General features: G+C 43.1%; 1 non-coding gene across 1 annotated transcript; it reads right to left on the bottom strand.

Moving 5' to 3' along the window:
- Window positions 1-4,715: 4,715 nt before the first annotated feature.
- Window positions 4,716-4,822, bottom strand: LOC120671656. Its single transcript, XR_005673756.1, has one exon. It is a non-coding gene; the product is annotated as a small nucleolar RNA R71 (small nucleolar RNA).
- Window positions 4,823-12,350: the final 7,528 nt, after the last annotated feature.

Here is a 12,350-nt window from a genome sequence, read left to right as displayed (position 1 = left end):
AGTGCCATCAGAAAGATATCGACGAAACCTACAACTTTTGTTGTTGGAGCTGGATCAAAATCCCCACCAATTAATTCTAGAAACATAGGAAAGAAATCAATCTAATTGATGTGACATAACTGCAATTGATCTGACAGTTAACTAAATCTCTCCCAAAAACCCTCGCATCCACGTTGTGACCAGAGGTTAGCTTCTCCCTTTAATCTCACAAATTTCCAAGGGCTTTAGGAAAAAGTCTAACCTTGTTTTTTTCTCTTTCTTCTCGCGCCCTGATTGGTTGCCTGCTCCCCTCTTGCCAGGCGTAGGCAGCAATAAGATCTCACGAGCTGCAAGGGCAGTTGGCAGCAGCATGTTGCCTAGATGCGGCATGAGAGGCGGCTGGCGGCAGGATCCAATCGGTAGAAGGAGAAAATAGGGGAGGGGCGGCACAGAATAGGAGACGGGAGGAGGAGCGGCACAGAATAGGATTCGGCAAAACTACTGATGGAGGTAGATAGAAACAGAAAACATAAGTCACATCCAACGGTCTAGATTGATCGACTCGCCATTAAATCATCCGTTATCCAAACTTGGCATGTGAGTAGTAAAAAGGATTCGCTTCGACGAGCTCTACGCAACCATGGTCTCCAATCATCCATCCGACCAATGATTCACAAAGTCAATTTTTGGTCAACTCCATAATCTTCCTTGACTTGAAATTGAAAATTGTCTGAATTATAAGGATATGACAAGTTTCTGGTACTTGCTTTTTGGCTTGCAAAGCTCACCAAAAAGGCAGGGGCATATGTTGGCAGCCGAAATTGGCAACTACTGAGGACCGACCGGTCTGGTCCTGTGTAATCCGAATTTGGTTAGATTTGATTTGTAGAGTCCGTTTGTAACCCGATTTAGAAGGGATACGTCCTCCCCGACCTATAAATATAAAAGCCACGGCCGATTGAGGTCCTACTACTCAATCGAATCAATCAATCTACTATTTTCCTTGTTTTCTTCAAATCCTAGCTTTTCCAACCTCGTGTTGTTCTTTGTTAGTCTCCACAGCGTTCAGGGGCGTCTTGGGTGGCCTGCTGATTTCAAGACAATACTAGATCTGCGAGCTCCAACGGAGTCCCTCCCGAGCTCGTAGCTTTAGTTCTTCGCAAAGCTTTCTGCTCCCGACCGGTCTGACCGGTCGCCGGAGGTCTTCATCTGGTTGCAATCGTTGCGATCCTGTGCGTTCTAGCATTTGTGTGTTGGCCAAATCTGCGTCAACAGAGGATCCAAACATGGAGCAGTGATAGTTGTAGCTATAGGAGGAGTGGAGGGCTTACTACCATTGGGCTGGGTTTAATCCCAACCAACAGCATTAAGTCTGAAGCTTAGCTTGGGGGAGGACCCCCACGAGAGGTAACTTGTATCAAACTCTATCTTTACCGCTTTCATAACGTTGCATGAAACAAAATAAAAATTTACAAAATCTAGAAAATTGATAAAAATTTGCATAACTAAAAAATTTGCAAAACTTAGAAAACCCAAAAATATTTGCTTGCTTTTTAATATGTGTAGTAAGCCTGTGTAGTTTTCCCTGTTGTGATGATGAATAGTTGCTCTGTCAATTCCTTTCATAAGCCTAGTTACAACCTTATGCTCTATCTAGTTTTGAGTTTGGTGGCTAATGTTCAAGCCTTAAGCTTGAAACTTGTGGGTAGAAAAAAGCAGAACCAAGTCTAGGTTGTTGTGGGCTATGATATGGCTAATTAGAGTTGCTATGATCCTCTCCTACGTGATGCTTGATATCCGGAGTATTTGTTTTCAAAAAAATACAAAAAATAAAATAAAGTTCCTCAATGATATGAAATTCCCATCCAAAGCCATATGAGTTACAAGTTTGAAAAGCCTTTCCAGATATGCAACTTATTTTCTCATTGAGCTTTGTCAAACTGTTGTGACCCTTAGTGAGATTCATTTCATACTCCCATGATCAAGAGCACGTACACATCCACTACCACATGCTACACTTCTACATAGGAAGTTAGCAATATATCCACTCATTCATCCACCAAATAAAAGACTCCATGTCACCGTATGACATCTCTCTCATAAAGGTTATGCAAAAAGAAATAAAAAAATGCATACCCAAAGAAGGTATGCCACATGCTCCGGCATGTCGAAAATAAAAGATGCATACCATAAGAAGGTATGCCACATGCCCACAAGGCATGTCCACAAAAAAAGAAAGAAAGAAGAAAGAAAAAAAAGATAGCCCCAATCCAAAGAAAAAGAAACAAGAGAGAGATGATTCATACAACAGAGTTCATCCACCATCCACCAAAAATATATATATTGACACACTTGCACATCTTGATCAAGGTTTATGACTTGTTTCTCCTTTGGATCCAGTTTTTGACTTAGCCAAACATGAGAAGCAAGTTTGCTTTTATACCTTCCATACCTACAGCTCCACCAAAAAGAATCTTTAGTAGTAGGATGGAAAAGAATTGCACAAAAACAGGCCTTGGTAAGGAATAATGCATAAATGAGCGATTTGAGAGAACATTGAGGAACTACACTTTTCTTTGTCAAAATTTTTATAAAACCTCCGGATTGACTGTTGAACAAAGGGGTAAGAAAGTGGCACTCTACAAGGCCGTTCTGGCCCTCAACCGTCAAAGGTGAGGTGATGCTATAAGCCCCATAGGAGTATGGTGAAAGGTAAGAATAAGGCCAACTTATTCAAAATCAAGGTAAGAAGCATTTGGTTGTGCCTTGGGTATACGTCAGGAATACGACATTATAGCAACTCCTGATCAACAACCCGAAGTCTAAAACTTTGCTCGGGACGAGCAAAGGGCTAGCTTGGGGGAGTTGTTGATGGTCGTTAAGTGCTAATTCTGACCGTCAACTAGACTCAAGAATAAGGGAAAACTATATGTCTTACTCTCATATTTGTATCACTAACCTAGTTCCACAGCTATTTTGGAGTTTGTATGATTTCAAATGAGCAAGAGTGGAATAAGAGGAAAACAAGATGAAGATGCCACGCAACTACACAGAAGATCGCATCCGGAGTCACTCCCTTACAAGGAGGGCCCACCTGGCAGAGCAAACAGGTGTGCCAAGGAAGATGTACATCATGGTCAACATCAGGGCCCACATGTCAGCCTGCTAGAGAAGGATAAAGATGAGGGGACACCAGGTGGAGTTGGTCGACCCCACAGATCAGCTGAACCTGGCCTGGTCCCCGTCCAGGTGCACTTTGAGGAGGAGTCACGACCAAGCAACCTAATTTCCTTCCTTGTATGCATTTGGCGGGAACCGACCCTAAGTAGTATAAATAGGGCCCTCTCTCCACCCCCCCTCAACACACACACACCCCCCATTTCACACCCACTCTCTCTCAAGGCTCTCTCTTGCTCTTAGTGTAGGGTAGTGGTGCTAGGCTAGTTTTCCTTTAGAGAATCAAGTCATCCTCGGAGTCGTTGAGCTAATCTCGACTCTTGGTATGTCTTTGTATTCTTTCTGTCAGTACTCTATTCATAATATAGAGCTTGATCATGGTTGTTATGCTATCTCGATAGTTTATCAATCTATGCTTATGTTTATCATGAGTTGTGTGACGAGTATGGTTAGGCCAGATGATTCGGGCATGGATATCGGGTCCTTGTGCTTTCGGGCTTGCTCTAGTGTTTTACTTGTCCATCCGAAGGCTGGGAGACCCGAGGACGGTAGAGTAGTGACCTCATACACGAGCGTGGTGCTCGGGTATGCAGGATCCTTCGGATAAGACCGTGCTCCACAGTGTGACTAGGGTAGACGGCATGAGGTGACAACCATTTCCGTCCGGCGTATCTCATACTATTATGGTTATGTATCTAGTAAACAACTTTACACACCTCACCATCCCTTGGTAAAATATAAATAACGATACCCTGAATACTTCCGGGTGAAATGCTACAACGGTATATCCGTGCACTTGCGGATCCTTTTGTAATTGTTAAGACATACCGCACGGCATTACATGGCGTCGTTGCTATGAACCTAACCCGTTCATATTGACTATGCTATGGCATGGCCACGGGCATTTCTGGCGCCGTTGCTGGGGATGGCACTAGGTGTAAAGGTTTTACTAATGCATAAACATGGCAATGTGAATAAGAGGTAGCTACTGCTTATACAGGCTCATGTTGCTTTTGTTTTCTCCTGATTGGATGGAAACATGGTAGTGTATGACTGGTTTCGCCTTGCTGACCAACTTTGTTAAAGATCTTGAGAAGCTCGTGAGAAGGGTCCAACCTCGCATCGTCCCTCGTCAGGTCTTGTTGTCGACAAGCGAACCAGCTCTTCAAGCACCAACAACAACAACCGAACCCATGGCTGAGAAGACTCTCCATGACTTCTCCATCCCCTCAGCCACCAATGTGGCGACTGGACCCAACGTTGATGTTGGGGATGTGAACTTTGAGCTAAAGTCTAGCCTCATTAACATGGTGGAGGCTAGCCCATTCTGTGGCGAGCCCAACGAGGACGCCAACGCCCACCTCTAGAACTTTTTGGAGCTCTGCAAGACCGTAACCATACAGGGCGTTGCACCTGACATCATCAGGATCTTTCTATTTCCTTTCTCCCTCCTGGGGAAAGTGAAACAGTGGTTTTATCAGAAAAAGGAAGCCATCTGCTCGTGGGACAAATGTTCCATGGCGTTCCTCGCCAAGTTCTTCCCGTTGGGCAAAACAAATGCCCTACATGGAAGAATTTCAAGTTTCCAGAAGACAGAGATGGAATCCATCCCAGAAGATTGGGAGAGACTCTAAGAGTACATACTCGCCTGTCCTCATCATGGGATGGACAAGTGGCTCGTGCTCCAAAGCTTCTACATTGGGCTAACGACAACATCTAGAGCCCATTTGGACGCTGCTATTGGAGGAGCCTATCTGGACCTCACAATTGCCAAGGCTACGTCCTTGATCGAAAGGATGGTCTCCAACCAGAGCTAGAACAAGGAACATTCCTAGCCCAGAACCAAGGGCGGAATGCATGTCATCAAGGAAACGGATATGCTCACCGCTAAGCTGGACCTCCTACTGAAGAAACTCGATGAAGGGAACAGACAACAGATGTTTGTTCCCGTCCATGCCATGAGCTCGGACTCAGCATGCGAAGTTTGTGGTGACGGTGGACACTCGAGGAATGACTACCCCGAAACCCGTGAAGATGCAGCATACATCAACAACAACAACGGATTCCGTCCACAAGGAGGCCAAGGGTGGGGTCAAGCACGCCCATCATTCCAAGGAGGAGGTAATAACTATAACTCAAACTTTAACTCAAACTTCAATTCAAGTTTCAATTCAAACCAACCCTCCTTGAGAGACCTCATCTTTGGCCAAGCAAAAAATAATGAATCTTTAAATAAAAAGCTTGCTGCCAAGGACAAAGTTTTAGAAAATATAAATGCAAAAGTTGAAACTCTTTCTTCTGCTCTGATAAGGACATGCCCCCAGAGGCTACTCAAGTTACACATAAACATGTTTATGATGGACCAATTATGCGAAACCGTGCAAAAATACTTCGAAAAGAGGTGAACTCACTCCTATCTGAAATTAACTTCAATATATTTGAGAATGTTATACTACCTAAATGTTCTACTTTAATTCTACTTAGGCATGTACATAAAGAAGATTGGAACACCAAGAAATCAGACAACCAGTTCACATCAACCAGTTTGGACCAGTCCGAACCAGTTCGGATCGCCAGATCGGACCAACCAGATCGGACCAGCCAGTTTGGACCACCAGTTCGGACCACCAAAATAAATGGCTCTATCTCCTAATTCCCGCAATCTCTGAAGGCCCATGAGTACCCGTTGGAAAGATTATGAAGTCTACTTTCCAACCCAACAAGTTTCACGTCATTTAGATTTCCCAATAAGGATTTATGGTCAAATCATTGAAGACTGCTCAGAATGTCAAGGGTCAGCCCGAGGATTTATCTTGCTCAACTTCCCATGCAAGACTGTACCATTCTACAATGTTTCATGGTGCATGCTACACATGTCTGGAAAGCTTATCAAGTCTAGTTTCACACCCAACAAACAGCTTAACATTTCGACTTACGAGAGGGAGAAATGGTCAATTTACTGAAGACTGCACAGTAGCCTAGGAGGCGCGCGGGAATTGAAGACCATCTCGTGAATGATTCACCTATTGGCCTTCCATCTTCCAACGTGAAGACTTCAGTTCATACCTATCTAGGAGGCTTGTTCCTAGTATAAATATTCCCTATGTGTACTTAGAAAAGAACTTTTGATCATTTGATAAACTGAGATAGTATTCCAGCTGATTTGCTGATGAGTGACTTACACCTTTGTTCTTGCGAGTCCTGCTTGGACTTGTGAGGAAGATCTCTCTGAGGTCCCCTATTTCGTGCTCTACGATTTCCAGTTTGGTTGCGCCATTTTGTGTGGATTAGTCCCGGTTTGTGGTTCTGCGATCGTTCGGAGATCGAGTCGAAGTCCTCAAGGTTTCGGTGCCTCTCTCCCCGTCGCTTGGTTGCATCCAACCTTGGCAGATATAAAGCTATTTACCCGCTGTTCGCAGCAAAGATATCCTTGTTCTTGAACCTACTGTTGCGAAGATCAGGTCATCCTTGTGCTGATTCATATCGGCACCTATCATGTGGTATTCAGAGCTACCGTTGTCACGGTAGGTTTTGTTATCACCCACTTATCTATCCTTTGTTTACCATCTATTACTATTTTCATCCATCACATAATTTTGTTTTGCGATATCCTATAGTCCACCGAAAAGCCATACAAAAAAAATCCTATAGCCTTTTGTTGGTACTGATTATCTTGTTGCTTGCTAGTCACCATCGTTGTTCTTCCGTTGTACTCTTGTTAATTTTTCCCACCCACCCTTCTCGTATACTACCTTGTGTCTGCTGAAAAAAAATGAAAGAAAAAAAGAGAGATCAGAAAGAAAGAGAAAAAAAGTGAAAAAAAGAGAAGTCTGAGAGGTTATATTGTGGATTGTGTAGCTACAAGCTCTAAGTTTAGAATCTGAAAGTTTGTGGTGCTAGTAGCAGCAATATTTACCATCTTTGAGTGGCTTACACACTTGAATTTTCAGTACCAAAGCCTCCCTTGAACAGCCACCTATAGCTCCACAAAAATCTGAAATCGGACCTCTCATCTTGTAATCCTTTCAATCGCTTAATCACAACTGTGGTACTGCCATATTAGCACACTCACAGTCCTTGAGAACGAGTAAGAACATTGCTAAGTAAGAGGTGGGATTGTGTGACTCCAAAAATTTCACCTACTCCACTTTCCATTGCATTTTCTCTAACATGGCAGGATCTGATTCGGATGTTCATGGTGGTCATCATGGTGAGCAAGAACCTCCTGTTGCACGGGCTGAGCTACACCAACTACAATACTCATTGTTGGAGGCCATGGAGAGGATGTTCAATGAACGTCTTCCTATAGAGGGTGGTTGAGGTCCACATCAAGAAGAATATGTAGATGAAAATTCTGGTTTTGGTAATGGATTTCATGACCGTTTCGGCAATGGTCATGGTGGTCGTAGTGGTGGACGGCGTGCTGATTTCGTGTTCAGTGTGGAGGAGGACATGGATGTAATCGTCATGTGCATTTTGATGATGAAAATTCAGGTTTTGGTGATGGATTTCATGATGATTTCAGAGGTCATGGTGGTGGTAGGCGAGCTGGTCACAAGGATCGGCGTGCTGGAGGAGATCGCATAAATGGTCGTCGTGTTCACTTTGATGATGAAGAGGAAATTTATAGTGAATCTGAAAATGGGGAATTTGATGATAATGAACATCCTTTTGCTGACCATGGGCATTTTGGACAGCATCGTGATCGCCATCGAGGTGCTGGTCATGATGAGAAGACGTTTTGTGCCATCAATCTATCATCGTGACCTTCGCAATAGGTTACAAACATTGAGACAAAATCAAAATCTGTTGATGATTATTTCAAGGAGATGGAGTTGCTTTTTGTGAGGTCTGGAATTAGAGAAGATGAGGAATAAAAAATGGCAAGATTTTTGAATGGTCTCAATGAAGAAATTTCTGGTTTTGTTGAGATGTTTCCATATAACAACTTACAAGCTCTTGTGCAGCAAGCCATGTGCACTGAGCGAAAAATTCAGCAAAAGGGCCGAAGGAAGTCATATGGTAGTCAATCTATTTCAGCCCCATGGCGTCGACAGCAAGTTGGTACCTCTGTGGTTGGAGGACGATTTCAAGGTGCTGCAGCTAGGCCTGCTCCATCTATTGGTGCTGCAAAGACGTCGGTTTCTACTGCGTCTTCACCTGCAATTCAGCAAGAAAAATGATGTTCTACTATAAGTACGGCAGCCCCCTCTGTTGCATCAGCTACTGCATCATCTTCACATAGCCGAAGCATTGTTTGTCACAAGTATCAAGGTCATGGGCATGTTGCTGCTCAATGTCCAAGTAGGAGGACCATGATTGTCAATGAACGTGGTGAATGGGAATCTGAAAGTGATCCCGAGGAAGAAGGTTCAAGATATGATGAAGAAACTGAAAATGAAGAGAGTGAGGAAATCCAACCCGATGAAGGAGACAACAATTGCTTTATTTCTCGCCGGGTGCTTAGTGTTGCTGCTACAAAAGAAGGTAATAATCAGCGTCACAATCTTTTTCACACCAGAGGCATAATCAAGGACAAGTTGTGCAGCATCATTGTTGATAATGGCAGCTGCAATAATATTGCAAGTCAAGAATTAGTTGAGAGAATGGGATTAAAACAACAACGTCATCCTTCTCCATACAAGATCTAATGGTTAAGTGATTGTGGTGCGCTGCGTGTAGCCAACATTGTGACCGTTCCTTTTTCTATTGGAAGGTACAATGATCAAGTGGAGTGTGATGTGGTGCCTATGCAAGCATGCCAACTGCTGCTAGGTAGATCATGGTTGTATGATCGAGATGCTCAGATTTGTGGCCGTTCTAATAAAATTGTTCTTATGTACAAAGGAGAGCGCATCACTTTGCTTCCTTTGACACCGGAGGAAATTTTGAAGGATGATCTAAAAAGAAAGCAGAGAGAGTGAGAACCAATTGCGAGTGAGCCACAAACATAGTGAGGGAGTGTTTCCAAAGCCAAATAAAACTCCACAGCTGCAAAGAACCGAGCCAAAGGGAAAAGAGGGTTTAGTGATGATGGCTAGGAAAGGGGATTTAAAAGAATTGAGTGAACCCAATGCCATGTTCTTTGTACTCCTGTACAAGGACAAATTTCTTTCTACTAACAACTTACCCTCTACTTTGCCTAGTGCTATTTTTGATGTGTTACAAGATTATGAAGATGTGTTTCCAGAGGAAGTACCACCTGGGCTGCCACCAAACAATGGGATTGAGCATCAAATCGATCTTGTTCCAGATGCTTCACTCCCTAACCGTGCTCCCTATCGCACAAATCCAGAGGAGACAAAAGAAATTCAGCGCCAAGTGCAAGAGCTCATCAACAAAGGTTATGTGAAGGAAAGTCTCTCACCTTGTGCTGTTCCTGTTCTTTTAGTTCCAAAGAAAGATGATTCGTGGAGAATGTGTGTTGATTGCCGAGCTATGAATAACATCACAATAAGATATAGACACCCCATACCTAGGTTTGATGACATGCTTGATGAGCTCAGTGGTGCTATTATCTTTACAAAAATTGACTTAAGAAGTGGATATCATCAAATCAGAATGAGAGAGGGAGATGAGTGGAAAACAGCTTTCAAAACAAAGTTAGGGCACTATGAATGGTTGGTAATGCCTTTTGGATTGACTAATGCACCTTGTACATTCATGAGATTGATGAATCATGTGCTTAGGACTTTCATTGGTAAGTTTTTTGTTGTTTACTTTGATGATATCTTGATTTACAGCAAGTCTCTTGATGAACATGTTGAACATATAAAATGCGTGCTTGCTATTTTGAGGAAGGAATGTTTGTATGCTAACCTTGAAAAGTGCACCTTTTGCACCGATAAGGTAGTCTTTCTTGGCTTCGTTTTTTCAGCTCATGGCGTGGAGGTGGATGAGGAAAAGATCAAGGTTGTTCGTGAGTGGAAGCCTCCACAAAATGTGAGCCAAGTGCGAAGCTTCCTTGGTCTCACCGGCTTCTACCGTCGGTTTGTGAAATATTTCAGTTCCATTGCTGCCCCAATAAATGAGTTGACAAAGAAGGATGTACCATTCTAATGGGGTGAAGCACAAGAGAAGGCATTTGAAGAGTTGAAGATGAAGTTGACATCAGCCCCACTCCTTGCACTTCCAGATTTTGGTAAGACATTTCAAATTGAATGTGATGCAAGTGGTGTAGGGATTGGTGGAGTGCTCATGCAGGAAGGAAGACCTATGCATACTTCAGTGAAAAGCTAAGTGGTCCAACTCTAAACTACTCTGTTTATCATAAAGAATTGTATGCTCTTGTGAGGAGTTTGGAGACTTGACAACACTATCTTTTACCTAAGGAATTTGTGATCCATTCAGACCATGAATCTTTGAAACATCTTAAAGGTTAACTAAAACTGAACCGAAGACATGCTAAATGGAGTGAATTCATTGAATATTTTCCTTACATTGTCAAGTACAAGAAAGGGAAAGATAATGTTGTTGCTGATGCTTTGTCTAGACACCATGCTTTACTCTCACAACTTGATTCTAAAATTCTTGGGCTGGAAAGTATTAAAAATTTGTATGCAATGAACACATGCTTTGCTGAACCATTTTCTAAATGTTGTGATGGCAAGGGCTGGGAAAAATTCCATTTGCATGATGGATTTTTGTTTCAAGCTACCAAACTTTGCATTCCAGATTGCTCTGTTCATCTAATGCTTTTGCAGGAAGCTCATGCCGGAGGACTTATGGGCCACTTTGGTGCCAAGAAAACGGAGCAAGTGTTGGCTGATCATTTCTTTTGGCCAAAGATGCGGCGAGATGTTGAGCAACATGTTCTTCGCTGCACAACACGCCACAAAGCTAAGTCACACTTGAACCCTCATGGTTTATATACCCCATTGCCTATTCCTAGTGTTCCATGGGAAGACATTTCTATGGACTTTGTTCTTGGATTACCTCGAACCAAGAGGGGGAGGGATTCAATCTTTGTTGTGGTTGATTGTTTTAGCAAAATGACACACTTTATTCCTTGTCATAAGAGCGATGATGCTTCACACATTGCTGAATTATTTTTCAGAGAAATTTTGCGTCTACATGGAGTGCCACGTACCATTGTATCGGATCGTGACACCAAGTTCTTGAGTTACTTTTGGAAGTTTTTGTGGGGTAAACTTGGGACAAGGCTGCTGTTCTCCACAACATGTCATCCACAAACTGATGGGCAAACCGAAATTGTCAACCGCACGTTGTCAGCAATGCTGCGAGCTGTTCTTAAGAAGAACTTGAAACTATGAGAAGAAAGCTTGCCTCATGTGGAATTTGCATACAACAGGGCGGTACACTCGACCACTAAATTTTGTCCATTTGAGATTGTATATGGTTTCAAACCTACTGCTCCCATCGATCTTTTGCCTTTGCCTATGCAGGAACATGTGAACTTTGGTGCAAGCAAGCGAGCTGAATTTGTCAAGAACCTTCATGATCGAGCTAGAGCCAATATTGAGAAGATGAACAAGATGTATGAGAAGCGCGCCAACAAGGGTCGCAAGAAGATGTTATTTGAACCAGGAGATTTGGTTTGGGTGCACCTACGCAAGGATCGTTTCCCTGAACAACACAAGAGCAAGTTGCAGCCCCGAGCTGATGGTCCATTCAAAGTGCTTCGCAAGATCAATGACAACGCATATGAGATTAATCTTCCCAGTACTTATGGTGTGTGTTCAAGCTTCAATGTCGCCCATCGGTCTCCATTCTTTGGAGTAGAAGAGTCGAGGATGACTCCTATTCATGAGGGGGAGAATGATGCGGACATGCCCCTACAGGCTACTCAAGTTACACATAAATATGTTTATGATGGACCAATTACGTGCAACCATGCAAAAATACTTCAAAAAGAGGTGAACTCCAATCTGAAATTAACTTCAATATATTTGAGAAAATTATACTGCCTAAATGTTCTACTTTGATTCTACTTAGGCATGTACATAAAGAAGATTGGAACACCAAGAAATCAGACAACCAGTTCACGTCAACCAGTTCGGACCAGTCCGAACCAGTTTGGATCGCCAGAGCGGACCAACCAGATCGGACCAGCCAGTTCGGACCACCAGTTCGGACCACCAATAGGAATGGCTCTGTCTCCTAATTCCTGCCACCTCTGAAGGCCCATGAGTACCCGTTTGAAATCTTATGAAGTCTACTTTCCAACCCAACAA

This window comes from Panicum virgatum, chromosome 4N (genome assembly GCF_016808335.1).
Source record: "Panicum virgatum strain AP13 chromosome 4N, P.virgatum_v5, whole genome shotgun sequence".
NCBI classification, from domain to species: Eukaryota; Viridiplantae; Streptophyta; class Magnoliopsida; order Poales; family Poaceae; genus Panicum; species Panicum virgatum.
Note: the sequence above shows the minus strand (reverse complement) of the source record. Positions and strands in the feature narration are given on the sequence as shown.